We start from the raw sequence: 26,935 nt of genomic DNA, 5'->3' as shown, positions 1-26,935 counted from the left end.
GGACCAGGTTCTAGAACAGGGTTAGATTTTAGAACTGGTAAAAAGTGTTGAAACGCCTTTAGGTTTGGTAGTTTGCACTGTTGTTTTGGAAGTAGCCGACACTCGGAGCGATCATGGACCTACAAAAGCTGCAGAAACCGGAACTGTTGCAATTGTGTGAGGAATTGGGAATTGATACAAGTGGTTTGGCACGAAAACCTTTGATTATAAAGGCAATCACAGATTTGGGAACCGATGATGAGGAGCTCAGTGAAGCATGGAACCTCATCGGTCAAAAAAAGGAGCAGCTCAGACAGCAGAAAGAGCGGGAAAAAGAGGAAAAGGAGCGCGAACGTGAGAGGGAAAGAGAGGCAAAGAAGCTAGACATTGAGCTCCGGAAATTAGAACTAGAGTTGAGCAAGAGGTCGGGCGATTGTCCCCAGCTAGCGGTACCTCTTCTCAACAAGGAGACAGATTTCAAGATGTCAAAGTACATGCAGCCATATGTGATATCAGGGGATATCGGTCTGTACCTGGCTAACTTTGAGCGAACTTGCGAAAAACTGTCCTTCCAGCGAGACACGTGGTCTCAGAGATTATTGACGGTTCTGCCCTGCGAGGCAGCGGAGGTTGTCGCGCGGCTAAGCAAGGAGGACGCGGACAACTACGAGAAGGTCAAAGCTTGCCTTCTGAGAAAGTATAGGCTTAGCGCCGAGGCGTTCAGACAACGTTTTCGGAACGCTACTAAGTCCAGGGACGAGAGTTACCCTGAATTCCTATACAATTTAAGAGTTAATTTGGGCGAGTGGCTAAAGAACACTGATTCCTACAGTGATAGGGACGCTGTAGTCGAGCGAATTCTTTTGGAGCAGTTTTATAGCTGCCTCCCAGAAAAAGAAAGAAATTGGTTACAGGACCGAGGCGACATTAAGTCGGCAACTGAAGCTGCCGAAGTCATTGAGGAGTACGCTTCGCGCCGACAATTCAGCAACCCAGCAGTGGATAGGCTCCGCAATCCCAAGTTCAGTGTAAATAACCGTCAGAAAAGGCACTTTGCTAGATTTGCAAACGAAGAAAGGAAGGCTTCTTCAGGCAAACGCCCTAGAAAGGACGGCAGTGAGAAAAGTGGGGAAGTGACCAACGCGCAGAACACAAAGAACAAGCTTGGGGCTAGGAAGCCGCTCACATGCTTTAGGTGTAATGAGCAGGGTCACATTGCCGTCAACTGCCGGAAAGAAAAGTTTGCTTTCTCGTATGTCAGTGACTGCGATGAAAATATGCAGCTTTTAGAACCCTACCTGCATGACCTAGTAGTCAACGGGAAGCCTTGCAAGGTACTGCGCGATTCGGCCGCAACGATGGATGTTGTCCATCCGGCGTATGTGTCGCCCTCCGACTATACAGGACAGTGTGCGTGGATCCGCCAGGTAGTGGAGGAACAGAGTGTGTGCTTGCCAATCGCGAACGTGGTCATCGAGGGCCCTTTCGGCGAGTTAACAACCGAGGCTGCCGTTTCAGGAAAGCTTCCTAAGTGCTATCCGTATTTGTTCTCCAACAAATCGGACATGCTACTGCGAAAGAGGGGCATCCTTTTCGGAGACAGAGTTGTGCCAGCCTTAACACGTTCAAAGGCGCGAGAACTAGCTACACTGCTCATTCCAGAAAAATCCACAGCGGAAGAAACGGCAGTTAAAACTGTGGTCGATGCGGAAGATAGCGGGTCGGAAAACTTTGAGAGCGAGGCATCTCAGATAAGTCAACTTAAAAGCGAGCTTGATGAGACGCGGAATGAGGACGTTCTTGAGAGTAACATCTTGCCGCCAGTGTCTAGTAATCTCACGAGACTTTTAAGTGGAACCCGAGAGGACTTAGCTATGGAGCAAGCCGTGGTAAATCTAACGTTAAACCTTCCCAAGGAGATGGGGGACAACTTGATTTGCCTCAGCGGAAAAGGAAGCAACGCTCAGGAGCTTCTCAGAAAGACGAAGCAGAGAGGAGAACTAAAGAAATCCCAGCTGTCCGATCTGGGCGAAATAATAACAGAGTTTGAGGCCTGCTTCGTGGACAGGCCAGGCAGGACTGATTTGACTGAGCACGATATTGAGCTGACTTCAGACGTGCCAGTGCGATCAAGGTGCTACCGATTTTCTCCAAGGCAAAGAGAAATTCTGGATAGGGAAGTAACTCGCATGCTGGAATTGGGAGTAATAAAACCCTCGGAAAGCGATTATGCTTCGCCTATGATCTTAGTAGAAGCTCCAGGTAAAGACCCTAGGCCTGTGGTAGACTACCGAAAGCTAAATTCTCTCACCAGGGATCAAGTGTATCCTATTCCGAATATTGAGGAGAGAGTAGAACAGGTCAGTAGAGCGGCATATGTGACTACGCTGGACCTTACTCGAGGATACTGGCAAGTACCGCTCACTGAACGCGCCAGCAGATACGCGGCTTTCGTCACTCCGACGGGCAGCTACCAGCCAACAATGATGAGTTTCGGGCTCAAAAATGCTCCATTTTGTTTTTCCCGACTCATGGATAGGGTTTTAAAGGGGTGTGAAACATTCGCGGTGCCTTATTTAGACGACATTGCGGTTTTTTCCGACTCATGGGCGGACCATATGGTACATCTAAGAGCTGTACTGAGCCTTTTGCGTCAAGCTGGACTAACCGTAAAGGCCGAGAAATGTTGCCTGGCAAGGGCGACCGTGGACTACTTGGGTCACAATGTAGGTCAAGGTTTCAGGAAACCTAGCGAGATTAAGATTTCTGCGGTAGCAGACTACCCGCGGCCGAGCACGAAGACGGAAATTCGAGCATTCCTGGGTCTGACGGGATACTACAATCACTACATCCCTAACTATTCATCTTTGGCTAGCCCTCTGACCGACGCTCTCCGCAAGACAGAACCGACAAATGTAGTCTGGGACGAACAAAAGGAAGCCTCCTTCGTAAACCTGAAGGCTGTGCTGATTAGCCGTCCGGTATTGCGAGCTCCAGACTATGACCGAGAATTCACGGTCCAGTGTGATGCCAGTGAACGAGGGTTAGGTGCTGTTCTCTGCCAGAGAGATGACGACGGTAATGAGCACCCCGTGCTCTACCTGAGCAGAAAACTGAGTTCTAGAGAGAGAGCTTATTGCGCGTCAGAGAAAGAGTGCGCTTGCATTGTATGGGCCATTCAAAAATTGCAGTGCTATCTTGGAGGGGCCAAATTCACCGTAGAGACGGACCATTGTCCCCTGGCTTGGCTGCAAACTGCGACATCGAAGAACAGTCGCCTTCTTAGGTGGAGCTTGATTTTACAGCAGTACAATTTTGAAATAAGATACAAAAAGGGGAAGTTAAATGGGAATGCGGACGCGCTTAGCCGCTCTTTCTAAGCGGTCCGAGATGTTCCTCACCATGTATCCAAATTGATAATCAGGTTTTTTTTTTTTTGTGCGCTTGAATATATGTGACTATGTAAAGCAGCACGTTTGGTTTTCTAGGAATACGTGGGTCCTGAACGTCTTGAGAGTGGGCTTTTCTCGAACAACAATGGCAGTTTTCTTTTAACCTGGTCTCTTCAGACGGGAGCCGAGTGCTTGCTTCGACATGTGGTTGAGTTTCAGACAGCTCGAGCAATTTGGCCTACAACAATCAAGACAACGCGACAAGCAACAGCGAGCTTCAAGCGTTCACGTGCAGGCCATTAAGTCGTCTCTTCATGCAGCAGCTGGGACTGCTGCCCTCCGAGTCTCTTCTGGCGGGGGAGGAGGCTGTTACGACCAAGCATCCGCATTTGCGCGCTCTATTGTTCGCCTGTGGGCATGAATAAGTGCTTTGGAAATGTGGTGATGGTCCAATGGCTCTAAGTGAGCCTGTTTCCAGGAATCCTGTTTTGTAAGCATGTTTTGCTTTGTGGACAACCTGCAAATGCCAAATTGGCCCTGTCAAGAGAACGTCTGGAAAAACACAAAGAAACGTCCCCCTGCGGGAAATAGCAGGAAGTGCTTTCTTTTGTTCACCCTTCCAGTCGAGAAGTGCTATCTTCCAGTGATGAATGCCTCCTATCCAAAGGAGACGACAGAGTGACATGTCCGCTGACGTGCAGGACAAGAAAGGAGCATGACTCATACGGCCATTAAGTGATTTCGCGGGAATGCAGGAAAGATTTGCAATTGTCGAAAAGGGACAATGTTGGGAGCCCTATGCGGCGCCACGTGCACTCGGGTTTCTGAGAAGTAAAACCCCTTGTCAGAACCAGCCTGTGGTTTCTTTGCTGAAGAATAGAAATGTACCTCCTCTCCTCGCCGTTCCCAAGCTTTTCCCGCCAACAAGTGATCACGCCCAACGAATGAATGCCGGACCAGTCAGTGCTTCAGACCATCAGTGCAGTGATGTGTTCGATTGGATGCCGATACCTGAGGGGCGTGCCCTGGATTTGGTTGGTCAACATCTTCAGAGAGGGGCTGGACATAGGGGGGTTTTAAGGACGCTGCAGAGCACGAAATGTCGCTCTGGGCCCTGGGTAAACGGCTCATCCAGTCGCTTCTCGCTATGAACTCTTAACGCTTGTCATTTTGCTGATGTACCCTTCTTTTTCATGTAAATATTCTTGTAAATACGTTTTCTCAAAGTGCCAGTAAACCTGCTTGTACATATTTTACCAACTTCGAAGATTCAGTCCTTCTTCAACCCGAGTCTCTGCACGCTACCAAGTGAAGGCCGGGTCGACGTAGCCCCGGCGTCACGACAGCGTCATCTTGTATTGACCCTGTTCTCTTCTCGGCACTTTCACGGGCAAGAGAAAACTAAACATATTTCAAAATTCGGCTGACGCCTATCTAGGCCCGCTGTACGCGGAGAAAAAAAAAAAAAAAGAAATAGAATTTTCAATTATAAAGAGGTCGTGTTTTAAAGCAGAACCTATGATGTTCCATGCCATGAATAAACCTACTTCCTCCCTGGATCAAGTGCGTTATTTGCATGTTCTTCGTTTGTTGCAGTGGCTAAGCCAAAGAACAACAACAACAAAAATCTTCTATTATGCGCTGCTTACTTGAGTATATTACGGATGAAAACCTTGCCAACACACTTGAGTACGAGCATATTTGAGTGCTGCTTTTTGTGTAGCCGCAGGCGCGTGCTATAGTGTTTTCAGAGCTTCACTGAGATTTGCTTGGAAATGTGCTTCGGGGAGCGCGTGCAGATTTATCGCAGTCGTACGGGGGAAGATAGGAGTTTAGATACACTTTATCTGACACCTGTGAATGGAATTATCTATCTCGAACCATAAACAAAGGCCAAGATTCAGCGGCTGCCAAAAGGTGTACGTACTGACCGCTATATATTCAGGCTTGAGCGATATAGCAGAGCGCTTATCTTTCTAGCGCTATTTCCGAGAGCAGCGTACGCACGCGCTCAGAATAGAATGCCGTTATCAATGCATTGTTCCACGTTCTTGAATCGCCGTCCTTGAATTATGCGGCTTCAGTATAAGATTATTATTGTTACTTACTCGATATTGTATTTTTAATAATACAAGATGTGGCGCGTAGTCAGCTGCCCCTCTGATATACGACAGGCTGTGGAGATTTTATTGAAGAAAGTTGATGGTAGGCAACACTGTGCTATGCCAGCCGAAGGCGGTGCGAAATAATTTTAAGGGTATCATTCGTCTGCGTTAGGAGCGTATATTTGAATCATGTAGCTTCAAATAGCCTGTTGCCATATGTTCTTCGCAAAATCGTTTTTGAATGTGTACTTTCAATATGATTTGCTATATTGAGATTTATGAGGTTCGCTGACATCCGAGTCTACTCACATGCAACGAGCTTCTTTTGATTACAGTCGATGCTGAAAGGGCTGCTCTCGCAAGCTCTCACAGAATGCCACTTCGGAGTCCATGCATTCATGTTCTAGCGTGCGTTACAGAATTATAATCAGCGAAAACGCCCTAATATTGAATCCTTTGGCAGGTGGCATGGTGGCACAGATTGGTCAGCGAACTATGGGACGTAATAGAGCACATGAGATGGCCGAGTTGGCGGTAGCTGCCCACTCCGGTTTTTCCTTCCTAGATGGGAATGGATCCCAATACCTTTGCATCTTTAATCAGAGACGCTGCGGCTAGGACCTGCATGCAAGATCGTATGGTGTAGTTAATGCGAGGCTTTATATGTAGGCTTGTAGACTATACGCTATCGCGTTATGCCCTTCAAGGCGGAGCTTAACAGACCCCATAATCCTATTAGCATTCCTTTCTACATGGTATTAGACTCATTACGCAGCTGCAACACCAGTAGTTAAATACCTTGTAACGAGGGAGGGAGAGAGAGAGAGAGAGATAGAGATGGACAGAGTGAGAATAGAATAGAATATAAAGGAAGGGAGGTTAACTATAGGCGATGTCCAGTAGGCTACTCTACACGTGGGAAGGGGAACAAAGGGAGAAAAAGGAAAGAAAGACGAAAGGGGAAAGGGGGTAGAGAGCGTGCACTATAAAGTCTTGAACTCAACTACTATTCCTTAAAAAAAAAAAAAAAAACGACTTAAGGAATGCCTTCACTGCTTTCTTTCCTGATGAAGATAACGATGTAACGAAGTTACAAATGAACTATTATGGACGCAGTAGCAATGGACTGCTGCCTACGTTTGGTCCATGTGGGTTCCTTTGACTTGCAAGGCCATTATGGGGTGCATTATTGTTTTTGCAGTTACCTCCGTCAAAATGAGAGTGCCGTGACTGCTATTAGAACAGGGGTCATTGGGGTCAGAAACTATATGATATAAACATTAAGCCACTGCGGCTGGTTTGGATTTCAGTCACGTGTCAAACCGATTATAATACTTTGTGCCCCCTACCTACTATGGAAACTAGTAATCATAATTTATAGAAATGAATATGAAAAAAAAAAATTGGTAAGGCTAAGCTTAGTAGGTTATTCAAGGCATCACTCAGCGAAACTGATAGATATCACCGGCCGGTGGATCTGGAGTGGCAAGCCTAAATTGACGTTTCATAGGCGTCTTGCTGGTTGGGCATTTCGTAGGCCCATTTTAACCCTGGTGCGCTCCCGTGAATAATAAGCTTTCCGTTTCAGTCTTCACGTTGGATGCATTCCAGGCAAATACACAGGCTCCATGTTATACGCCTTCACATCTGCAACTCCGATCGTTCGCTACGAAATCGTGGCAAGCTGATTACTGAATACTGACAGGCCAACCATTTACACGTTGAATAAGTAGGCCGCTGGCGCCGCATTGCTGCGGGAGCCATACATTCATTCGACAGTTATGTGACATGTCTAATAAGTTACTACCAAGTACTTCATTCATGTTCCTCCCCGGTTTGATGTATGCAGACGATATTGTGCTGCTAGCTGAGAGTCTGGAAGAATTGCAAACTCTAGTTAAGTATTGCGGAGACGAAGGGGACGCTCTAGGCTTCAGTTTCAGCGCAGTTAAGTCGGGTCTGATGATTTTCAACGGCTCAACTGATCAGGGTCTTAAAATACAAGGCCTTGAAATACCTAGAGTAGCAGAATATAAATATCTGGGGGTATGGGTAAACAAAGGATTGGCATACATTGGAAAGCATGAGCAATCACTTAAGGCCAAAGGGCGAAGGAATGCCGGGATAATGAAGCATAAGGCATTGTGGGGATACAGTAGGTATGAGGTTTTGAGGGGTATTTGGAAAGGAATTATGGTGCCCGGACTTCCTTTAGAAAATGCGGTTTTGTGCCTAAAATCAGAGGTACAGTCGACATTAGAAACAGATCAGAGATCCGTTGGACGATTAGCACTAGGTGCCCACGGCAAAACTACAAATGAGGCGGTACAGGGAGATATGGGCTGGGCATCTTTCGAAGTACGGAAAGCTCAGAGTAAAATATTACATGAGGAACGCCTCAGGAAATTGGACAGTAACAGATGGGCAGCTAAAGTATTTAAATACCTGTACCTAAAAAGCGTTGACTCCCAATGGAGGAAAAGAACTAGGAAACTAACTAGTAAGTATGCTAGTAACAAGGACGGAGAAATAAAGAGCATTAAGCAACAGGTGAAAAACACAGAAGGTAAAAATTGGATAAATTCGATGGAAAAGAAACAGAGTGTGGAATTATACCGAAAGTGGAAAATGCAGATCAGGAAGGAAGATTTCTTTGATAACTCAAGAGGCAGTGCCCTACTTTTTGAAGCTAGATCAGGGTGCCTTAGAACACGCAGTTACAAAAAGAAATTTAACAATGGAGATGACGCATGTGCTGTATGTGGAAACTCCAGTGAAACAAATGACCATATTATACTCGAATGTAATGGTATCCATCCGGAAGTTGATGCAGGCGCAATCACTGTTCCTGAAGCTCTGGGGTTTACAGATAACAGTGGCCGGGTGAATAAACCGGCGGTGGAAACTAGCAAAACACGACTGGAAGATTGGTGGCTTAAAAGCAGAGAAGTGACATAATGTTAGTAATGTAGGAACAAAATTTAATAAATAGAATGACGGTTTAGTTAACCATTCTAAATCAATATTTAAGATATAGGGAGAAAAATGAGCATGATAGCTACTGCTACTACCCCGTTTCAAAGGGGACGCTCCTATATTCCATCCATCCATCCTTCCATCCTACAACAGAGTCTAGTGATCCTCCTCTATCTCTCGTTTAACCACCGCGCCAGCTTCACACTCTCCCCTTACATAGCGACGACCAAAACGATTCGGCGCATGCGTCTATCATCATGGCAACCGACTGCCGCCAAGAAGAGATGATGGCGAAGCAACATTACATTGCTACCCCAGTGTAGTTTCTTGCCTTACCAGTTAGGGGGCCACCTGGTAACACAAGAAGATAGGATACATACATGGTAAATGTTTGTTATAAGTGTAATTGACATTTAGCTCAGTTGGTAGAGCGACTGTCTCGAGAAAGTGGTGGTCCCGGGTTCGATTCCCAGATCAGGACGAATTTTTCTTTAACTACGAAGTTTCTGAGAAAGCTGTATAGCTTTCCTTTGTAGCCGTATGACTGCACCTGGGTGGATGTCAGTGAGTAATTACTCCCTTATTACAAATCTACTCCACCTGGGGAGATTCCCCTAAATATCTGATTAATGTCATAGACATGTTTATGCAGCCCGTCGCTGTTTGCTGGTAGATAACGACCAGCAATAACTAAAATGTGGCATGTAGTGAAGTTGTCCTCCGTTAAGCCTTAGGACCATTGCGCAGCGGCTTTTACCGGGAAGCGTTCGGTCAGCAGTATCGAAGCCCATCGAGTGACCCCGGCTTCGTGTTGTTCTCGGACCAAAATAGACTTGCCTTCTTTGGCGCAACAACCACTCATGATAAGCTGCCGCTAGCTAAGCTGGAGCGCCAAATACGAGGAAAGCGGTAGTGTCGGATGCAGAAGCTGCAGAAGAGGCTGCGTGGAGCAGCAAAGCACCCCCCCCCCCCCCCCCCCCTCGTCAATATTGGACACTTCGCGACTGGAACAACTATTGTATATTGCGTCCTAAACTCTGACACAAAGTGTCACAAGCGGATAGTGATGTACTGCTGTCGCTAATGCATGACTTATTATTGTTCCCGTAGAAGTATTGCTATAAGACAGACACTATAGTAAGGCCTCAGTTTCTTGGCACAACACGGCAGTCTTGTAATTGCCTGGACGTTTGCGACATCGTTTAAAACAAAATTTTGTTTCAAAGTACTAGCTTTTCAGCAAACATTTACAGCTAGTATAGTGGTGTGGAATCTCATGTTCGTGAAAAATTGCGGGTTTTATGAAGTCCCACGCAAATCAAAGCACCAGAAGGCGTTATAGCTATCTCTAGTTCTCGTTTGGACCTGGTGACTATATTTGACGCGCCTTGAAACATTAGTAATGTTGCTTTGAACAAAAACTGAAGGCCTGCGAACTGCGTTCTGTCTATATCTTCTCTGTAAAACCTTGACCAAGAGGAGGCTGCGTTCGGGCGTGCAAGGACCTTTGTGATAAAAAGAATCTAGCGATTAAAGGAGGATGCCCTTTTCATTTTTTGTTTTGACACTGCGGCTGCAAAGCTAGAGGCAATAAGCTATTTCAGCTACTCCGTTCAGAAACATTATTGCGTTTGACACCGCTTTCGAGTACTCGAATGGCTAATTTAAGGAGGAACTCGCGTATTAATTCCGTTATCGTCAGAAGTATCGCACCATCCCAAGTAAGCGTACCTTTAAAGCGATATCAGTTTGTTGAAAGTGTAAAAACGTTTATATTATTGTAAATAGTACGTGCTTTTAAATTTTGCCACTCCTAAAGTAACACCCCTTTCAGGTGCCTTTAAGGTGATAAAATGCAATGAAATGTCTTTCGCTGTGAAATCACCTGCACGAACAAGCGAACGCTGAACGATATAAACATAATGTCGAGAGTACAACACTGGCACTTGTTCTACCCTCTTTCAAATAGCGCTGCAGATACCCTGAGTATTGCTTTTAATTATCGTCTGAACCATATAATTACAAATTATTTGCACGAAGTTTTATAATGTGCCATAAAGTAATATAAGTAGTATGATATGAAGAAAAGTCTCTTACTTAATTCTTTTGCATTGCGCCCTGGTTGAAGCGATCTAATTTTTTGGGGCTTTGCCATACTAGAATGCAGCGCCTGGGGCCGAAATAAAACAGCAACTGTGCATAAAGGATGTTTGCAATCAGGGGCGTGTATTTCACGAAACACTTGTTTTAGAAAGAATTCATAGCTTGAGGACAAGTGACTGAGAATTAGCTGGCGGACGATATTAGAGGGTCGAGGGAGGGCAAACATATGGCCACCGAGATTATGGCTCCATCTTTGGGGGACATCGCCAATAACACAGAAATTCAACCTATAACAGGCCGGTGTCTCCACGACGACGCATGCCATGTGAAGGGTTCTCAAAGAGAAAAAAACAAAGTTAAAATTAAGGAAATAGTATTGCTGTCGCGATGTCTTACTTATTAACGTTCAGTGCAAGACTACTGTTGTAAAAAGTCACCGAAAGGAAGCATATTCTAGTTGCGATTTATGTTAAATGCACCTCCCATTGCAGACAGCAGGCGTGCACATTCAGTAAATGATGTCACTGAGGGCGCGATTAACCTTGACTTCCGTTTCGAATGGCACCCATTGACGAGTGGCGGATGGCGCCCTCTTGAAAGGTCTGCTGATACAAGCAGTCTTTCTGACCCTGACACGAGCACACGTTACATATCTACATCTATCTCGCTTGCGGTGGGGGCGTAGCAACTGCCGCTTGTTTAGTAGCTACAGCAGAAAGTAAAGAACAAAAAAGAGAGAGGACGAGAGGAAGCAGAGATAGGGAGGGAATAGTGCAATCATACGGAGGCACGCAGACAGTGCGCTGACTGCAGGCTACCCGCACAGGCACTGAGATGAAAGGTTGAGTTCGCGGTGAGGATTTCATAGCTCTCCGCTTTCCTCGCGAGCGATAAACACGCGCTGCAACGAGGCGATGATCGCGCACCCGACCGCGCGCGCGCCGCTAACTCCAGTTTAAACGGGTTTAAACCAGTTCATGCTCCCGCAGCGCTTGAAGGCAGCACAGCAAAACGTGGGCGGGTCAGGCGGCGGTTGCGACACGTGTATGCTCCGCTCAGTAGCTCGGTTGTGAGGGTTTGCGCGCCGGTATGCGGATCGTCAACTCGAATAACGACTGATTGTATTGCACTTCTATCTTCCTCCTTTCTGGTTCTGTTCTGTGTTCACCGGTGTAGCTAGCTACCCTGCGCCTCACATACATCCTTGAACAAAGGTCTTGAACAATGGGTACTCTGAGATCAATGCCGACGTGGATTGACATTTTGCGCCTTAATGGTCATGTGAATGTTTATTATTACAGACACCATCGTCATCTCCGATACGGCACTCGCGCCGACCATATAAGTTTTCATGATATTCGGGCATTAAAAACGAAATTGTCTTATCAGAAAAGAAAACGCATAGTAACTATCACAGTTGTGAAACACCAGAACCATGCAGTGAAATGAGAGTGGCAGCGTAATGAATTACTCTCAATTAATTTCCGATCTAATGGGGTATTTTAGCGTTCACTGACATCGCAGAGAACAATAACAGTGATATCCAGTGAACGCACGTGCTTCACTGAAAGTTACTGGCGCTTTAAGGGGGTACGTGATGGCAAACAATAGAAGGGCTTGTTGAAGCCTTCGTGAAGAGCCCTTATACCTTCAAGGAGAACTCGGCAGATTCACTGTTGTTATAGTAAATATTTACCAGGAAGTTTTGAACACTACTTCGCAGACTGAAGAGAAGGACATAGTGGGAATGTATTTTCTCTAGCACTGCGATGCTCATGAACAATTTCGGCTCCAAGCAACGTCACACGAGAGATATGAGTGATTATCGCCTGAAAGTGTTCTGAACCGAGAAATCATGAGCGCGAACTATGTTGCAACTTGCAAAACGAAGTACAACCTAATGAATGCGCAGCGTTTTTTCTTTTTTGGTTGTTTGTTGACTTCTTAATATTCAAAAGCATGTAGTTCGAAGTTAATGCTTGAAACGTTTTTGTGCCCCCGTAGCTTTCTCCGGTTTGTCGCTTTTATATTCCTGTTCGCTCTACCGAAACCTCTGTTCCTGTTTCTGGGCTATCTAGCAGGAAATTACCTCTATAGAAATCGGAAAGATTCTTTACTGGCCAAGCGATCAACTTCATCAGCGGGTGAGCTGAACAATAATAATTGATAGAAAATATCAAGAGTAGATGCAGAAATGAGCTTAGAACGACCATAACACTGAGTCTCGGGCTGCTCCGATAAGACTTCTTAAACACTGTTTTTCAGAACTTCCAATGTGATGGGATTTGACTTCGTGATCGGAAGTATAGCTGATATAGTGCCTCCATATTATAATATTTGCACTGATTCCTTGATGTGTTTGGAGGCCCTGGAGACGTATTAGACAGGTCTGCAGAAACCCTAGGCCTTAGGATATTTTGAAAGTTTAACAACCCACCTGAGAAGCGCATTTGTGGTATAACTCGGAAGTGGCGGTGACCGGAAGAGGCTGAAACATTTTAGTAGTCGCTATTTATACCTTTATGAATAATCTGGACAATTTGTTCGTCATGGCGCAATCCTGATAAATACTAGTGCTTTGTTTCCTGGTTCGCTGTCGAATCCTCAACTTCTCTTACTGCTAAGTTCCGTTGTCCCGAGGTTTCTCTTTTTTATTCTGTACGTGGCTATACCGCTGGATGAAGAGGAATGGGATGATTTCCCAAAACGTTCTGCCACCTCAAAGGCGTAGGGTTTATACCACTTCGGAAATCGTTCACTTTTTTAGCAGGCCGATTATATTATTCACTTGAAGCACGCTGACATCACGATCAGGGTACCGGATACAGTGGAGAAGTTGTCTTTGTAGATGCGATAATCGACACCGACATTACATCTTTATCACGTATAGAACTTTTACTTGCAACTGCGTGACTCACTGCGGCATAGCAGATTGAAGAATCGGTGAATATCGGAGATTATTTGTCCTCCGTACGTACTATATGCATTGTGGCGAGATGGGTGCGCTTCTCAGAAATATCGTCATTTGGGTTTACGATCTAGACTAACTCGGCATGTTGGGGTAGGAAACAAATCTATGGCGAAGCGCCTCATTGTTGACGAAAAAAAAAAAGTGTCGTTCGGCAGAATTTTTACCTTAGCTTCAGCGAGACCTTCATTTTCACTTTAAGTACTGAGATTACGGCTACAGATGCGTAGTATGAGTGGTAATTGCCGTAGGAACATTTGAACGTTGCACAGTATAATTCTCTTTCCTTGCTTGGATATAGTGCACTTTAAATACTACGTGCGTAGCAACTGCTGGTAAGCGAATGTTGTATAACCTTCAGAAGGCCTCGATATATTTCTGATGCTAGGTGAACTGAGGACGTAGGTTACGAATAAGTGGAATTAAGCGCATAGAAACAGACATGTTACGACAGGGCCAGCCTTTGAAGATATTCAAAAGGCAGAATAAAGTTGAGTGATGGATGGCTGGGATAGGTGCCGATATGAGTGCAACTAAGATCGCGAATAGAAGTGTCCTGTACGTGCCTAGATTCCAATGCGCATTTATTTTGTAGCCATAGTTGTAGCCTTACCGCAGTTACGCTTTTCAGTGAGGCCTCCATATTGGTATATTATAAACTCCAGCCAATGCCAGATATCCAACATTCGAGGCATCCATCGCCAGCGCTAAGGAAGCGTCATGAAAGAAAGTTTCCAAAGTCGCGGCTGCGCCAAATAATGCAGATGTACGTGCAATAACAGTTCCTATATAGCATGGGAACATCAAAACATTATTCCAAACATTTCAGTCTGCTCTTCCCCAATACAATCTTCAAGTTCTGAACTGACAGTTCACTCCTGAAGACAATAACTAAAGAGTTAACTGAAATGCGGCAGACTATGCTGCACCACTATCAACAGCCTACAATTGCTTTCACAAGACTACGTCACACCGTCTTTAATACCATCAGTCCATTTAGCTAACTCAAACAGTATGAAGTACTCAATAAGGAAGTGCAAACTAGACGTTTATCAAGCGTATAGCTGTGAGTTGCCAAATGTGTGGATACTTTATTATCGTACGTTTCCACACCAGGCTCTGACACCTTAGCAACACAGAAAATACGCTGTCATTATTCGCGCGAAAAGAAAATATACATTGGAGTTATGTGCGTGATGACATAGACACTTCGCTGCCGCGCTACCATCGTGGAGGCACAATATAAACACTCGATGTCACAGCGCCGCAGAGGCGCGTTATTTTTTACTCGCAGCTGTGACGATATTATGGTGTCGTTTTTCAGTTGAACTCGGTGATACTGCGCCGGACAGCGTCAAGCAAACGGTGCCACGACGATGACGGACCGTCGGCCACTTCAGAGAACCGCTTCGCTGCCATAAAATATTTTAACTATGTGATACATGCCGCAACAGAAATAAAAACAAACATTAATTGCATGTATTATTGAAACGTCATTGGAGTTTTGGCAGAAACGCAACTAGGCGCATACCTTCGATATTTACTGGCTTGTCACGTTGGCTTAGTCAGCGGCAGGAGAGGCCGGTAGAGGTGACGTGACTAGACCGTCATTTGAAAACCGACCGACATTTGGGCCAGCACTATGCCACATACTGTACTTAGAGTGAGCGTCGTTGCAGTCAGCAAATAATCCTTGTTTTCCCTTTGGTGGTAAAAATGTAACGCATAGAGCCATACTGGAGGCATTTCTTTAGCCGAATACAGAAATTAGTTATAAATAACCGAAATCCTAATTTATCTTATCCAGCTCTGCTGTGCACATGCCGATATTCATCGCCACACCATACATTTTGCATGAGACTGCAACGCCTTGATAACTGCGGTATACCGTCTTTCATGACCCAATGACGTTGAACATGAAGTTTCAGTAAGTATGAGGTATTCATATATAAGGAATATACGTTTCCTAATTGTAAACATGACTGTACCGCCCTTTGCCAGATGTGTTTTCTGAAAGGTCGAAGCTTGAAGTTTAACATCAGAGGTGCTTAAATCACTCCGGAATACTAAGGTACAAAAATTGGCGGTTAGAATTTGAGACGTAAGCAGTCGTAATACCTCAGTGGAGTCTACAGTCCTTTGAAGCATTAATAAGAATAATAACAAAATATAAAAAGCATTAAATTCAGCACTGTTTCCGGGAAAATAAAAGCTCAGCACACGTTGGCTCACTCAGAAAACATGTTTCTCTCGAACTGCTACGCACGCAGATAAGCATGTATACTGAGCAGCAGGTGAATGTCGTCACTGCACTTGAACAAAAACAGCCTGAATGGTAGAACTGCAGGAGTGTGAATTCCTTTCCATATAAAGACAAAATGTATATGAAGTTGTTTTTCTGGCTTAAAATGCCAAATGAGTTGCTGCAATTTTCACAGCAGGCTCGAAAATACCGCTTTTGAGGCATATCCCAAATATTTGTGACCCCGAGTCATTGCAATGACTTTTTCTGCTTTTATGATACCTGGGCAGATTTTGCCATGTTAGATTACGCACCCGCGATATCGAAGTGTTGTGTCAGAAGGGCCTGATGACACTTTATTACTGCGTGCAAAGAAGGTTCCCACGAAAGCCAGCATATCCAGAAAGGAAAACATTGGAAGAGTCAGAAGTGCACCGCTAATTTCCTAATTGCATTAGGATGCCCGTCGGTACATAAATTACCAGTGTGCAAGAATAACGCTAAAGGATAAGGAAGTTTTGCAATTGAGCTTGACTGCAGTGGTCTTGGCAATTGAACAGGAAACACTGCAACAAGAAAGAAATAATGGCAAGAAATGTTAACGTTGATTGTATTTGGCACAACCGGTCACTACCCAAATAGCGAAAGGAAAGGGCACAGCTACTGGCTCGTGAAATTTATAAGTCATAGCACTGAGACGTCCGCATTATTCCAGTGTTTGCATGGAGGTAGTGAAAAGTAGTAATTCCGTAAATGAAAAATAATGACAAAAACCTACCGTAGCAAACCTCATGCGTCAAATTTTTATTATTATATATATTTTTTATTTGCGGTTGAAAGTGAGAGGTCCACGACTATTCTGGAATTTATGTTTAGCAGCATTAAGGTATCTCTCGTGACGGCGTTCCGAAAATAAGTTCCAAAATTTCAGGTTTTGGCGATACAAGAACTTTGTCAGGTTTCTCGTTTAAGACACTGCGACGTGGAGCGTATTTTGGAACGCATGTTCTCTGATCACGCGCTTCGAATACTCATATTTAATCTACCATGTGCATGATGCCTTCGAACCCCTTGCCCTTCTCTATATTCATGCTTAATTTCTAGAAGATCTCGTGTTGTGCACAAATGTTTACGAGTAAAAGAGAACGTTAACAAAATTAAACGACTCTCACTCAAACCTGCCAGGCAGCACGAGTTCTCTCAAGATAAGATATTGCAGATACATCTGTTATAATTTAAGAAAAACTTAATTGAAGAGTGCGGCGTCTTCACAAGAAAACTTTCAGAAAGAACTACTAGGTAAAGTGAAGGATATTTCAACTGGTATAACGGACATTAAAAAACGCCTTTCAAAGGTTGAGGAAGCGCTAGAAGAACTGGAAAATAGCTCCGAAACGGTCTCGAATCTTAAGGACGCAGTCGAAAACATGAAAACAGACATATCGGCTCTTTCCTGTTCTCATGATGATCAAAGCAGCATGATTAACCTTGTGGACGACATGAACAACGGTATGCGCCGAAAAAACTTGATATTTAAGGGCATACCAGAAAAAGAAACAGAAAATTATCAAGCCTCAGAGTCACTAATTGTCGACTTTTGCAGTAAGTATCTTGATGTACACATTTCTGATATTGAGCGAGCCCACCGTGTTGGTATTCGAAAGAAGGACCAGCATCGCCCAATAATTGTTAAATTCCTCCGCTACAAAACTAAATGCATGATCCTTGACAATGCATCTAAGCTCAAAGAAGTCACGGATCCCAAGGTGTATATTGAAGAAGACTTTTCCCCCCGAATCCAATTTGCCCGCAAAAAACTTCGAGATTTTGCTCGTGAAAACCGTGATCCGAATGAAAAGCCGAAGTATTCTTTTGACAAACTTATCCTCTCGAAGAAACAATATCGATATGATGCTGTGAGCGACAAAGTCTGCTTATGAACTCGGCAAAATCGTCAACCATGACCAGCTGAATCTCGGCAACAGGCTACTAAAGCAACTCCATTTTCTTTAATTGTAGCAAATTTCCGTAGCATAATCAATAAGCAAGACCAGCTTGCGTCCTTCGTCCACACTTGCTCTGCTGATGCCATCGTGGGAACAGAAACGTGGTTAACTCCAGAAATTGACTGTTCAGAACTTCAGATTTCAAAGTTCTTTTCTATCTTTCGTAAAGACAGAACAGATAAAAGAGGTGGTGGCGTCATGATTGCTGTTCGCAAAGGTATTCATACAAGGCCTATCGCAATAGATAGTCCACTAGAAATTTTGTGGGTCTCTTGCTCATTGCTAAACTTTAACATAGTTATCGGAGCATGCTACCGGCCGCCAGATTATTCCACTGACTTTGCTGTAGAATTAAACGACGTATTAGCACATGTTCAGAACAAGTATTTTAAATCTCATGTCATCCTCGCCGGGGACTTTAACTTCCCACATATCAACTGGTCATCCGTTTCACTTGCTGATTCTTGTCAGCCCCGTGGTTGTACTGATTTTCTTGACTTGTTGCATTTATTCCAACTGACGCAGCTTGTTTGTTCTCCGACAAAGGATGATGCCATTCTTGACTTAGTTTTTACAGCACACCCTGAACGTGCCTCTGTAAATGTGCTTGAGAGCATCAGTGACCACCGTGTTGTTCACTGCATGTTCCAGTTAGTTACCCCGAAAGTATCTGTGTCCAATAAATTGATTTATGATTTTTTTAAAGCAGACATAGACAGTATTCATACCCACCTTGAGAGCTTTTATTATTCCTTTGAATCTGCGTATTGTGATCGAAGTGTTTCTGAAAACTGATTGCTTTTCCGTGATTTGTTAAAAAGCTTGCAGGAGAAATACGTTCCTAAAAGGTGGCTTTCAACCACAGGAAATAATGAATGGTTCACAAGGGATATTAAACGATGCCTGAACAAAAAGAAACGCCTGTATGCGAAAGCTGCACGCACACAGGCAACGTTGGACTGGACCGCATATATGAACTTTGCAAAATCCTGCAAGCAGAAAATTGAAGAAGCGAAAGATAGGTTTTTTAATTTTGACATGCCAAACGTTTTAAAAACCAACCCTAAAAAATTTTGGAAAGTCATTTCTCCTGCACAAAATAAGGAACTCCCGTGTTTAGTCTCTGCAGATGGTACCTCAATTGACCCAGATGATATGTGTGATCAGTTTAATTCTTTTTTTCTGTAGCATTTTTGGAGAAGAAAAGCCGTTGCCTACATTTGAACCCGCACCTAGCATTGAATTCACAATGCCTAGTATTGAAATACATCCTGAGGGTATAGAGAGGGCTATTGAACGCCTGTCTGCATTTTCGAGCCCGGGCCCTGATGAAATTAGCACAAAACTACTAAAAATAACAAAACAATATACATCGCGCATCCTGGCACTCATCTTTCAACAATCAATTGATACGGCTGAGATTCCTGATGATTGGAAGCTTGCCCATGTTTTACCTATATTTAAAGGAGGGGATAGAGATAATATGACAAACTACAGACCCATATCACTGACATCAGTTGTTAGCAAATTACTAGAACATGTCATATCATCTCATATAATGAAATATATCACTCAGAATCATATCTTGCTTCCCAACCAGTGTGGATTTCAGCGCGGTCGTTCTTGTGAAACCCAGCTGTTTGAACTAACTACCGACCTTCACCGAAACTTAGAACAGTTAATCCAAACTGACGCCATCTTCATTGATTTTGCAAAAGCCTTTGATCGTGTGCCCCATAATCGCCTCATATATAAAATGAGTAGCATTAACATAAATATTAAAGTTATCAGATGGGTAGAAGAATATTTAAACAACAGAGTTCAATCGGTTATTACTGACGACTTTAAATCTCCTCAGCCCGTGAAATCTGGAGTCCCTCAAGGATCTGTCCTAGGGCCCAGATTATTTCTAATATATATAAACGATATTGCTTCCAGCATTACATCATCAATCAGGCTATTCGCAGATGATTGTGTCCTCTACCGTCCAATTTTTAATCTTACTGACTGTGTTATGTTGCAGGATGATTTATCTAGGTTAGACATGTGGTGCTCTGAATGGCAAATGACTATAAACACTAAAAAGACTAAATTAATGCGATTCAGTACCTGCAGCCTGATTTTGTCGAACACCTACTATATTAGCAACGCGGAAATAGAGCCTGTCGAATCCTTTGAATATTTAGGAGTTTATTTAACTCCTAATTTATCATGGACTGTGCATATAAATAATCTTCTGACTAACACATATAAAACTCTAGGTTTTATCCGCCGGTCACTTTGCAGAGCTAATACAGATACCCGACTAATCGCTTATACCACACTGGTTAGACCGAAGCTCGAATACGCGTCATTCATTTGGTGTCCTCATCAACTGTATCTTATTAACAAATTAGAGGCACTTCAAAACAGAGCGAGTCGATTCATCTCACGTCAGTATTCACGTTATTCAAGCATAACAGCAATAAAAGAGAATCTTAAACTTCCAACATTAGAAAGAAGACGTAAGCAATCACGCCTTGCGTTTTTTCATAAACTATACCATAACTCTACCTCTTTCTCAGCACCGATAATTACGCCCGCCACACGCACGTTTCATCGTTTTGACCACGATAAAAAAATCGAGCCCCCATTTGCACGAACAGACGCAGTTAAATTTTCGTTTTTACACCTAGCGATAAGAGAATGGAATGCTCTCCCCTCTTCTGTAGTTAATACTATCGATTATGACCAGTTTACTTCATTACTTAACGATTTTCTAACAGCGTAGTGGGAAATTTTCACCTTTTGTGGTTTATTTTTCCCTTTGTGTGTCATGTATTTTCTTGCATATTTCCGTGTCATCATATTGTGATCATGTTTTTCCTAATTGCTTCTTCTTGTATATTTAGCACTTTTACATGCCGCCACGTTACTGTTCAGATTTGTTCATTGTGTTTATTTCATGACGTTACACCCCCCCCCCCTATGTAATGCCCACTTGGGCCTTTAGGGTAAATAAATGAAAATAAAAAAAAAACTACAAATTTTGGGTAGAATCGCTTGGGTTCATAAAGTACTCTCAAAAAGGGATAGTATTACAGGTGCACAATAAGAAAAAAAAAATGTAATCTAACCTGGTACTGAAAATGCATCAACGTTGACATTTACGTAGCCTACATTCCAGAGTTTGAATAATTTCAGGTTTTTCACAAATGAGATAAGTTTATTGGCCACCAGAGAAGCCGTTGCTGCGCGGGAAGACGTTTTTGTGAGATTGTTCCTTAACGTTACCTCTTAAACTAAAAAAAAAGCAAAAATATAACAACGCTATCTTTGTGCTGGAAGGCGCTGTAACTTTGTTACCATCAGTGAATATGCATGCCCCCTGGCCTATCCCTTGCTACTGACAAAAAAATTGTTTTTGACAGTTTCTTAACGTGATAGCGTTAGAGGACCTGTTCACTAGAAAATATGGCGTCGGCGTTGTAGGCGTTGGTATTTTGAGCGAATTCACGAGTATGACGCTGGCAGGTAGTAGCTGGAAGCTGAAATGGCCGCGCACCGACGGGCGTATAGTTGCTTGACATTATGTCTAGCAGGAGCTGTTATCCAGGCCTTCTCCTTTCATATGGAAGGGTGATATAAGAATCAGTCTGTCAGAACCGTTGAATTCACGTTACCCCTAGGCCACGGAGGCACGTTCATACGGCTTCGTTAAAGCGGGGATTTATATGTGGCGTGGTAGCCTACGCTATCAAGTCATGCATGCCCTTAACAATGCAGCATAAGTGTACCTCATATATATTTATTTTTTATATTTCTATTAGGTTGGGAATTTATAATCCCGTGTTTGTTTCCACGCCGAAGGGTACGGTAACTTCCCACAATACGGCATCACGTCCAAGCATGCGCCCTATATGCGCCATTTACCAAGATTTTGTCCAAAGTTCATCTGATTAACCAGCTTCAGTATATATCAAGGTAGAAACTAACATCTAAGAAAAAGCTCTATGGATACTTCAACAGTTGTTAAAAACGATCTATTGGTTTCTAGAAAAGGAAAGACGATGTATCTGCCCACTCCTCGGCGGGCAGCTGAACCGCCCCGTCAGGGCAGGAAGATCGGTGGGAGTGAAAAAGGAAAAAGGGAAAGAGGTGCCGTAGTGGAGTGCTGCGGGATAATTTTGACCACCTGGGGATCTTGAATGTGCACTGACGTCGGTACTTTCCCCTTGACCGAAACGCGGCCCCCGCGGTCTGGTTCGAACCCGAGTACTCCGATTCAGTATTCGAGCGTCTTAACTACTGAGCCAAAGAGGCGGTTTTTCAACTGTTGCTGTTAACAATTTACAAATTTATAAGATTTCTTTCTTGCACTTCTGTTCCTTGAACGTGTAATGCAATTAGTATGACTGTTAAGCCGTCACTGCTTCTCCTCTTTACAGGAGAGTCTTTTTTCGGCTGCCCCTATCCTGTGTACTCTCAACTTGGATAGGGAATACTTTCGTTCGACGCGCAAGACAGGTTCCGTCTCAAAGTACACGGCATAGTGTGATCATTGAGACCTATGCTACCCTTACGTCCGTTTGCAGACAGAGTTAGCTGGGGGCACCAACTGAGCAGTCGTAGTTAATAAAGCTACTAATTGTCGACCTCATAACCGGCACGAGGAGACATTATATCAGCGAGAATAGTGAATGTCCTGTGAAGAAATCGAGCATCAGGAGCTAGGCATGTGCTGTGTGAGCGTCGTCGCTTTGTGCTATCCTGTTGCGGTGCTTTAGCCCCAAGGATGAGACAAAGGCCACGTGACAGCAGTTAACGACTTCCAGAACCTCACAAAACATGCGCCAAAAGGAAATTAGTTCTGAGGAGAAAAGGATTGAAAACAATGAGTCTGGGTTAAGTCTGCAAGTGCGACGCTATATTGTAAACTATAAATATGAAGTGGAGTTCACAAGGGCTACACGAAAGATTACGCTGCACGCAACGTAAGCGCGAAAACATCCGGTGCTGTTATTATGTGAATGTTTCGGTACCTGAGAGATAGAAGAACTGTAGCTACCTTTTCTTTTGGCAGCCGCTGAAGGTCAGCCATAGGTGGATGGCAAAAACGTTTTTTTTTTTCATCGGTTTTAGGGGTGAGGGATTAGTGAAATTGTGGGCTGTGCCAGATAAAAGTTTTGATGCGAAAACATTCTATGTCTGATCTCCTAACAAAACGTTGCGTCCTGGAAAAACGCCATTCAGAAACCTCAGATCGGTTAACCGTTATTGTGAGATCAATTAAGAAACAATTAAGAATCGCCAACCAAATCGAACGATCATTTTGGCCAACCCCCCAAAAAGCATTGGCCATTCTACCATACCAGTAGGTGGTTTAACCCAAAACTTTCAGCCTTGGCTCACTTCTAAAATTTGGCAGACCATATCCGAAATGAACTGTTGGACCGAAACATATTTTTAATGGTTTCGCGCTAACAGCATGTACCTTAAGATACCGTAGTAATTTTGTTTTAACATTAGTTCCTGTTTCGATGTATCTAAGGGCTAATTTATTGCCTGCAATATCCCAGTCCTCACATTGCAGCAATTCCTCTTACAGAAAACGGGGCACTGAGTGCCGTCAGTGAATTGTTATCTTCTGGCACTAAGGCATATATTCTACAGTTTTGCTTTTACATTGAAGTAATTACCATGATAAAAATTATGCAGCTGTTGCTAGTTGCATATCACATTTGTAGTTTTCTATCTTACAATATAGAACGGGAACTCGGTTAAAGAAAAGAAAGAACAAAAAAAGGGGGTCGAGAGGGCGCTTGAAAATTTATTGTCATATAGATTCCAATGCGAGGGGATGGTGCATGTGTTTGATACTTGCGAGACACTTTTTTACCATTTCTGAAAGCTTATTCATTTTTCTGCTGTGCAGAAACATAGGAGACTACACTCCTATTGTATTTCATGCGTTGATGAAGTGCATGAGTGCGCGCGTCTGAGCGCGCACTCGGAGCTAGACTCTGCGGCCACTCGCAAGAAAGGCCACGAACATCATGTGATATCATCCGCATCTACTGATTAGACAACCGAAATATTTTATAAAACTGAAGGAAATCAGTTTAATACGAAGGGAGAATTTCTGATTGCGAATAGCCAGGCAAGACGGAATAATTACAAACAAGCACACATAATAAAGGAACGGCAATATATTCCTTAAATCGTGCTGTTGCAGGCAAAACACACGACATGCACCGTCGAATAACCGAAACGAGCGAGATCAGACAAAATTACCCACCAGGCTCGACAGTCCCCTTCTATGTAGAAGAAAAAAAAAAAGAAAAGGCCCTATGGTTTCCAAAATTCCATACCACTTCTCAGCACTCAAGCTGTCAGGGCGATGCCAGCAGAAGTTTGTCCTGGCTAGGTTCACTGACACAAAGACGCCCGAAATCGCACAAAAACAAAGAGAAGAAAAGTAAAACGAATTCGCTTGGGGAAACCACCAGAAATGCACTGAGCATGGTCTACTCTGAGCATCAACATTCTGTAGAAACATGATGCCTGACTTCGCGCTGCGCCAGTTTGTGCACAGTTTATGAGGCGACCATTTACGTGCACTTACTTGGGATGTAGCCCGGCCGCATAGCGTTTGTCTGCTTGTCGGCTTCTTCGGCTACTATAGGAACGGCACAAGTAACGCTAACAGTAGGCGGCCACCTGTGCGCCTAATGAAGCGCGGAGGAACGCATGGTGTTGTTGTTTATGATAGTGTTTATTCACCGGACCTCTCCTAGCGCAGGTGCTCCGAAAAAGTGCGTCCGGTCAAGCGTTACATGCAGCGGAATCCGTTGGTGACAGGATTTACTATTATTGCCTTGCATATCAAACGAATAAAGAGTACTACAAAGTTTTCCTATTGCCGGAGCTGCTCCGGCCACTTGCGCACAGGGTGCCTACTCCAAATAAGTTTCTTTAGACAGGTTGCTTTGTTATTGCGATTGTGACTTCCGGTTAGCCCTCTTCATTCTATGATTCCTGTCAGCTACGCGCTTTTGTCTAAAATTGTTCTTCTTTATATAGTGGCCCTGTAGCTTATAATCATTTTTATGATATTGTTACATTTGATTGCTGGGAAGCTTGAAAATGACAAAAGCGACTGAAGTTTCGGAATTAACCGTCGATTGGACAAAATAGTCACACAATTTACGCAGAGGCTGGAATGCGAATCTTGGCACACGTCAACCAACTTCAGGTGGAGAAAAGCAATCTTCATCTCACTTTTATGGCGCATGCAGAACGTTATACTGCCATTTTTAAAACCAATTAACAATCACTCGAACTTTCTGATTAATTAGGCAGTTTAACCGGGTTACAGCTACGCTTTTGAAAGCACACTGAATATTCACTGGCTGGAACAGATGGTTGCTGACAGGCTTCAGTGATCCAGATGAGAGTTAGTAATGCGCAGGCTACCATCAACATTTCGCCGCACCCTGGGTAGCTATGTACAGTCTTTGTCAAAAGTTTACGGCCCAAGACTGTACATTGGTGCACGTAGGATATGTTATCACTTCAGAAGTAGGAGGCTGTCGTTAGTACTGCCAAGAAATCCTTTTGCCTGTGCTTCGCACCTATGTGTGTAGCCAGTGCTCACTGGTCCTAGCGTCTTTTAATTGTGAGCTAAACTACAATTGAGATGCACGCGAAAATGATAAATGCATGAGATTAACTTAAGGTTGCTGGAACCTTTTCAGTTTTAAAAGAAATTACGTGTTTCAAATAACAGCTCTTGTATCTTGAAAAGTATGCAGAGTGTGAGGTAGATTACATGAAGATTGAAACCTTCTGGCTTCAGAGGTACTTTAAGGTGCGCGAATTCGATTGCAGTCCTCCACTTGCCGCTGCGGCGCAATCGCGTTTCTTAGATGTAACTGATTCAAAGGTCGCTGAATCGAAGCCCTTCCGCAGCAGCTGCATATCCGTCAAGCAAAAATGCAAGGCTTCTGATGTGCTACGAGATGTCAACGCACGACAATCAGCCCAGTGGTGGCCTAAAATTGATAAAAGCCATTAGCTACGACCCCCTCATAGCGTATGTGCCATTTGACGACGCCAAGATGAATTCACAATTATGCAGCCTGCTTCAAAACATGTGCTTTCACGCATAGGTGCAAAATATTGACCGGGGCACACGTATCTGTGACGAGGTTACGTACGCCCTCGAGATACTCGGGTGAGTTGTAGGAACCAGACTCACAACGTAACACTCATGCACGTGTGCGAATTATCTGTCACCGCTGGTGGACGACCGTCAACATCCTCAAGTAGCTGGATCGAAGACGTCATCTGATTGTGCGGCTGCTTCGGATTTATCTAGCACGCTGTGATAAAACATTTATCTTCAGGCGACAGATGCACAAACATTGCAAAACGACGATTAATCGGAAGTGCATAGAGTCACCTATAGGTCGGCTAAGCGAAATTAAATTTGAATGAACGCGATCTTTTGTACCCTGCACATTTGAGTGCAATAATTGCGGTCAAATTCGATATCACTGAAATATATGCGTACCTCTGGAAACGTATTAACGGAAACACATTGTCGCACCTGAAGTTTAGTGAAGAAATCTAACATTTCGTCTGGAAAAGCAAGGGCGTTGCGGCACATTCAAGGTCTACGAAGGGCGCAATAAATGACGTGTGTCTAGGCTACGACGTTGATGGTAGAAGAGATGACGTAAAAACAGTCTGCCTTGTTTCGTTGGAGCACAAGAAAATAGAAACTGCTGAAGGATTCAGACGTCGAGACAAGATGTCTGGCCTGGTATTATTCGAAAACATGACCTCGCACTCAGTAAGGGGAAGACGCCGACTCTTGTCAGGCACAACCTCACAGTATGTCCTGTGTCTATGTGTATTGGTCATACTTCTCAAGAGCGAGGTTTACGTACGGCAACTGCAATGAACTATCTCGGATTACATGATATAGAATATAATAGGACAAAGCCCTAAATAATGAAAGAAAACCGAACAAAGTCCACACGTAGACCGGCATCCGAGAACGTGTCGCCACACAAGAAACTAGAATCTCGCAGCGGTTGTCGTAACTCGATATGCCTAGTTGGCGGAATGCGTCCAAGTACGGATAGACCATCGCTAACTCTAAATGCTTTTTTTACCGC

At 43.9% G+C, this 26,935-nt stretch overlaps 1 protein-coding gene and 1 long non-coding RNA gene across 5 annotated transcripts in view; one reads left to right on the top strand and one right to left on the bottom strand.

The window, feature by feature from the left end:
* Nucleotides 1–26,935, top strand: part of LOC146185852 (uncharacterized) — a 377,146-nt gene that overhangs the window by 56,725 nt on the left and 293,486 nt on the right. For 3 of the 4 annotated variants that reach the window (XR_014708042.1, XR_014708043.1, XR_014708040.1), the window contains one exon: nucleotides 14,848–14,997. The exons of the other annotated variant lie outside the window; for it this stretch is intronic. This is a non-coding gene — a long non-coding RNA (uncharacterized LOC146185852). Of the gene's footprint in view, nucleotides 1–14,847; nucleotides 14,998–26,935 lie in introns of those variants that run through there. 4 annotated transcript variants of the gene reach the window in all.
* The window catches only part of LOC146185855 (facilitated trehalose transporter Tret1-like), a 50,828-nt gene that overhangs the window by 22,363 nt on the left and 1,530 nt on the right, over nucleotides 1–26,935 (bottom strand). The gene's annotated exons all lie outside the window — the stretch shown is intronic.

The sequence above is a fragment of the Amblyomma maculatum genome, chromosome 6 (genome assembly GCF_055883805.1).
Source record: "Amblyomma maculatum isolate TAMU_Amacu chromosome 6, ASM5588380v1, whole genome shotgun sequence".
Lineage (NCBI taxonomy): Eukaryota > Metazoa > Arthropoda > Arachnida > Ixodida > Ixodidae > Amblyomma > Amblyomma maculatum.
This window is presented reverse-complemented; position numbering and strand designations above follow the sequence as displayed.